Below are 6,000 nucleotides of genomic sequence, written 5' to 3' on the forward strand. Positions count from 1 at the left end.
AGCTGAGTGACAGCCACTCACATGCCCACTCAGGGAGTGAATGCTGAGCTGAGAATGCCTGCTTTCCCCTCAGGCTCCTTGGACCCATGAAGGGGCTTTGCCCAGCCTGTTGCCCCCCAGACCTTTTCTTCACCTCCAAAGGGGGGGGCGTCCCAAGGAGGCATCAGGAATCCGTTGCTCATCCTGTCCTCTTTTGTCCCAGCTTTATCTGGGGCCAGTACTGCCTTTGTAATGGAGACGGAGGAATTTTAACAAAAATAAAAGCAGGAACGCCAGAGCGGTGTCTTAGCTACCTTGGCTGCTGCGACAAAGTACCACAAAGCAGGTGACATAGAGCAACGGAGATTTATTCTCTCATGGCTCTGGAGGCTGGGAGCCTGAACCTGGGATGTGGGCAGGGTTGCCTTGCTCCGGGGGCTCTCAGGGACGGTCTTTCCTTGTCTCCTCCAGCTGCTGGTGATGGCTGGCGAGCCTTGACTTGTGGCCACACCACTGTAGCCTCTGCCTCTCTTCACATGGCTGTCTTCCCTCTGTCTCCCTGTCCCTTGTCTTTCTATAGGGACACCACCCAGATGGGACTAGGACCCGCCCTGCTTCCCTATGACCTGACGTTAACCACTAACATCTGAAAAGACCCTATTTCCAAACCGAGTCGTGTTCACAGGTACAGGGATTAGGACTTTAGCTTACCTTTTGGGGGAACACATTCACCCTACAGCGGACAGGATGCTGTGTTTCTGGTGGAAATCATGCTGGGCCCCTCCTGTCCCTGGGAGAGCTTCGTGATCTGAGTCCTAAACACCTGCCACCCCCACAGGAAAGGGGCTGAGCCTTGGCACAATTACAGCTCACAGTGAAGGCCCTAGAGTGGCTGAGGGCCCCCAGCTGAGCAGCAGCAGCACCCCAAGGCCTTGAAGGTGGTCTCAGTGAGCCTCTCCCACTCACTCTAAACGTAGCCTGGCTGATTGGTTTGTGGCCAAATCCTTCCATTCCCCAGAACTACCCTGAGGGACAGGGACTGGGGAGGGGGTCTGAAGCAAAGGGTACCCAGGGCACCCTGGCCCTGCTCCGCGGCCTTACCCTCTCAGCCTGAGAGGAGGCTGTATGCCCAGGGCCTGTGTTCCCAGGCCTGCCTGCAGAGCTCAACACAGCCGTGTTAACTGTGTCAAGCCCTGAACCTCCGCACTCGCTGTCCCCTCTACCTGGGCCTTCACTCCATCCCCTCTAGGCCTGGATGAGTCCTCAGCTTCCCTGGCCCGTACCTCCCCGGAAGTCTGCCCTTCTCTCCTCCCTACTTTGCCAAACTGCTCCTGGCCCCCTAGGCATGAGACCTGCCCAGCCATGGCCCATCCAGGACCAGGGCTCGGGCGGCTGGGAGGTGACAGCTTCTCCAAGAGCCTCTGAGGCCATCTGTTTATGGGTGAGTTCTTGGTATAGAGGGCTGCAGCCCCATTTAATTGTGCTCATGTGGAACCTGCACATACACCAAAAGGCAGCCGTTGGAAGAGAACAAGGGGATACTGATTGGTTTAAAGTCAGGAAAGGTGCATTTCAGGGATGTATTCCTTCACCATACTTATTCAATCTGTATGCTGAGCAAATAATCCGAGAAGCTGGACTATATGAAGAAGAACGGGGCATCAAGATTGGAGGAAGACTCATTAACAACCTGCGATATGCAGATGACACAACCTTGCCTGCTGGAAGTGAAGAGGACTTGAAGCACTTACCGAGGAAGATCAAAGACTACAGCCTTCAGTATGGATTACACCTCAACATAAAGAAAACAAAAATCCTCACAACGGGACCAATGAGCAACATTATGATAAAAGGGGAAAAGATAGAGGTTGTTAAGGGTTTCATTTTACTCAAATCCACAATCAACACCCATGGGAGCAGCAGTCGAGAAATCAAACAACATATTGCATTGGGCAAATCTGCTGCAAAAAGTGTTAAAAAGCAAAGATGTCATTTTAAGGACTAAAGTGCTCCTGACCCAAGCCATGGTATTTTCAATTGCCTCGTATGCATGTGAAAACTGGACAATTAATAAGGAAGGGTGAAGAAGAATTGATGACTTCGAACATACTATGGGCTGCCAGAAAAACAAACCAATCAGTCTTGGAAGAAGCACAACCAGAAGGCTCCTTAGAAGCAGGGATGGCGATACTTCATCTCACATACTCTGGACTTGTCAGGAGGGCTCAGTCCCTGGAGAAGGACATCATGCTTGGTAAAGTAGACAGTCAGCAAAAAAGAGGAAGACCCTCAATGAGATGGATTGATACAGTGGCTGCAACAATGGGCTCAAACATAGTGACAATTGTGAGGATGGTGCAGGACCAGGCAGTGGTTTATTCTGTTGTACACAGGGTCACTATGAGTCGGAAACAACTCTAGGTACCTAACAACAGCCCTCACCACTGCCCCCATCGGGGTCCTTGCCCAACCCTCTTATCATCCTTCAAGTGTCAGGGCCCACATCCCCAGGCAGGTGCCCCAGGGGCCCGGTGCCCCAACTATGGTGTGGATGCCCAGTGTCTGCCTCCCTTCCTGCCCATCTCCCCACTTCAGGGGCCAGCCTGTTTGTGTCTGTGTCCCCATGCTCACCAAGGAGCTGGCCTGGAGCCGGTGCTCAGGGGCTTTGTCTTGAGGACAAGGAGGCTTCCCCAGGTGCAGGGGAGACACTCAGGACAGGCCTGGGGGCAGGGGGAGCTGCTAATTACAACCACAAATGTAGGGTTCCGACCGACACCCCAAGTCCACGAGGAGTGGGCTACATCTCCACGGGAGCTTTCCCCTCAGCTCTGGTTCCTTAAATGGCTTCTCGCTCAGCCCTGTGGCCGCTCACTCAGGGGCCCAGAGGAGCTGGCCAGGCACAGCTCGGGTCAGCAGCCCTGTGGACACGCCCTGTTCTCTGGCCTCACCTCCTTGCTCAGCTCATCATCAGACAAGCCCCGTGGGTGGCCCGGGTGAGCCAGGGACAGGCCCAGGGCAGCACTCCCACCTGGGGAGGCCTGGGTTCCAGTCCCACAGGTGTCCTTGTCCCCAAGTGGCCAGTGAGCAAAGCCTCGCCCATGAGGGTGTCATGGGTTAGACAGACGGAGCCCATGGTTCCCCAGCAGTGTTTGGTGAAAGTGGGCAGAGAGGGCGGGGCTTCACTAGCCCTGAGCCAGGCAGGGAGGCCGGACTGTGGGTCCACCAAGCTCAGACTGGCCTCTCCCACTTCACCAAGAAGCCCCTCTTTAGGGCTGTCTTATTACCCTGCCACCTCCTCAGCCTTGACGTTCTCGTCTGTGAAGTGGGGTTAGCGTTCTTGCTTATCGTACAACATAGTCAAACAACAGCAGCTGCCAGTCTAGGGGGTGAAGGACCCCTTTACCTGCATTACCCGTGTTCTCATTTAATCCTAACTATTCATTATGCCCCTGCGAAGGGAGGTGTCTGCTATGGGGTGAATGTGTCCCCTCAAAAGCCATGTAGAAGTCCTAACCCTGGTACCCATGAACGTGACTTGTTTGGAACAAGGGTCTTTGCCGAGGTTACCAGCAAGGTTCACATGAGGTCACACGACTAGGGTGGCCCTAATGCTATAGGAGTGGGGTCCTCATAAAGTTGGAGACACAGAGAGACAGAAGCCCAGAGGGGAGACGCCGTGTGACCACGAAGGCCGAGGCTGGAGTGATGCTGCCATGAGCCCAGGAACACCAAGGATCACCCAGAGCCACCAGAAGGTGGAGGAGGCACGGAGCAGCTCCTCCCTGGAGCCTTTGGGGAAAGCTTGGCCCTGCCGACGCTCTGAACTTGGACTTCTGGCATCCCGAGCTGAGAGACAACAAATTCCTGTGCTGGGAGCCCTCCAGTGCACGGTACTTTGTTACAGAGGCCCCATGACACTCACCCAGCATCACTGAGCCCATTTCACAGACGGGCAATCTGAGGCTCAGAGCACAGCCACGGTGCCTCACCTCCCAGGGTCACACAGGTAAGGGGCACAGGTGGGATTTGAACTGACTGGTCTGAGTTCAGCACTCGAGCACCGATCCTCAGTGTGGACACACCTGGCCTCATGCTTCACCTGCCTCCAAGTCGAGTGAAACCCCGCCTACCCTGCCCAGCCCTGGAGGTCACACCCCTGTGGCCGGTCCCACGTGCCAGTGGCTCCTGGCCCCCAGCTCTGGCAGCAGAACTAACTCCCCCCATGCTGCTGTACCCTGTGGCACATCTGAGCTTCACTCCAGCTTTGCTAGCCCCGAAAGGTCCAAACCCCCACTTCAGACAGGCTCAGGGGTCCCAGGACTCACAGGGGCATCACCCTGAGACCCAGGAGGGTCTGCTCGGCATGCACGAGACCATGCGCTCGGGCCAGGACCTGGAGTTGGAGGTCTGGGTCCACGTCATCCTCTGGAACTCTCTGGCCAGTGCCCTGGTCATGTCCCTAGTCTCCATTTTGCCGATGGGGGTGGTGACCTCAGTGTGGCCAGCCGGGCAGGGGTGCCGAGCTCAGCAGTTGTCCTGCCTGCCTGTGGGGGCCTCACACAGGCTAAAGGTGGGTGCCCATTGGAGGCCAGACAGCCCCAAGAGGCCAGCCCGCAGCCTTCCATTCCTGGTTCTGTTTCTGCTTCTTGTCCAGCAGCCCCTTGGGACACGGTCACCGAGCGTGAGCGGGGTGAGGGCAGCGAGACCTTGGAAGCAGCGGCACTCTAAATAATCTGGGACTACTGCGGCATTGTCTTTAGAGATCACCACTCACAGAATTCCTGCACTCAGGCCTCAGGTGGCCGATGAGCACCAACAGTCTCCACGACTCCCAGACTCCACTTTTCCTCCACCCCAGCCCCAAACCTTTAGAGAGAGCCTTTAGAAAGCGAAAGGTGAGAGACCAGGCTCCGATCAGCCTCGGCACCCCCGGCACCGCACTCACAGCCTGCCCGGCCGGTCCCCGAGCCTGTCCTGGAGTACTCCGTACCTACTCTCCGCCTGTCCTCAGCTGCCGCTCCACGGGGCCAGCTCCGGCCGCCCGGCCCACGGGACAGCAGGCCCAGGTGGCTGCCCTGGGTCTCTCTGGCTGGCTGGGCAGCAGCGGCCACCCACAGCCCAGCTGACTCTTCACTGCCGCCTCCGCCCCTGCTTCCTGCCCCACTTCCTCCTGTGCCTGGGCTAGGCGGCCAACAGGCAGCCCGGCTTTGCTCCGTGGGCCGGTTGATCATTAGCTCCTTCCTGGACTGGCCCCAGCTCTGCCCTGGCAGAGTTCCCACTGCCCAGCCCCCAGGTCCTGCGGTGGGGCTGGGGCCCGAGGCTCCTGCCTTGGCACCACGATTGGGGAAGTCCACCAGCTGCCAGGCCTCCGGCCCTGCCAGCGTCAGTGCTGCTCTCAGTTCCTCTTCCCTTACTGCACACAGAGTGCACGTGTGCACACAGACACGCACAGAATCACATGTGCACCGTGCACACAGACACACCCAGACACATGTGTACTGTGCACACAGACACATGTGCACTGTGCCACACAAACACGTGCACTGTGCACAAAGGCACACACACATACATGTTTGAACACACAAACACACATGTACTGTGCAGACACACATTTACCTGTGCAGGTGTACACACACATACATGTGTACATGTGGACACAGACACACATGCCCATTGGTCCGATCAATACAAGTGCATGTCGGGGAGGGGATGGCCGGTCCTCCTCGTCTACCCCACCCTCTCCTTGCGGGAAGCCTGGCCGAGGCATCTACCTTCTCTCCTTCCCACTGGCCTGGGCTGAGTAGCACAGCTTGAGGCCCAGGCCAGGTCTTGCCCCAGCTCACTGTGGTCCCGACTGCGTCACAGACAAGACGCATGAGCTGAACGGTGTCAGCCCCCACAGAACCAGCCCACAACCTGCTCTGCACATTCCCGGAGGTGGGGGCCGGCGCAGGCCTGGAGATCAAGACAAGGAGCACTACTCACGGCTGTGTGCTTCGCTAGGCCAGGGTTTCACACGTG

General features: G+C 57.2%; 1 protein-coding gene across 5 annotated transcripts in view; it reads right to left on the reverse strand.

The window, feature by feature from the left end:
* SH3TC1 (SH3 domain and tetratricopeptide repeats 1) overlaps positions 1-5,261 on the reverse strand; it is a 62,234-nt gene extending 56,973 nt beyond the window's left edge. For 4 of the 5 annotated variants that reach the window (XM_064286198.1, XM_064286196.1, XM_064286194.1 and 1 more), the window contains exon 1: positions 4,970-5,260. The gene's annotated coding sequence lies outside the window, so the exon portion shown is untranslated. Of the gene's footprint in view, positions 1-4,969 lie in introns of all 5 variants that reach the window. The other variant, XM_064286199.1, reaches the window with a different exon arrangement.
* Between the last annotated feature and the right edge of the window lie 739 nt (positions 5,262-6,000).

The sequence above is a fragment of the Loxodonta africana genome, chromosome 5, assembly GCF_030014295.1.
Source record: "Loxodonta africana isolate mLoxAfr1 chromosome 5, mLoxAfr1.hap2, whole genome shotgun sequence".
NCBI lineage: Eukaryota > Metazoa > Chordata > Mammalia > Proboscidea > Elephantidae > Loxodonta > Loxodonta africana.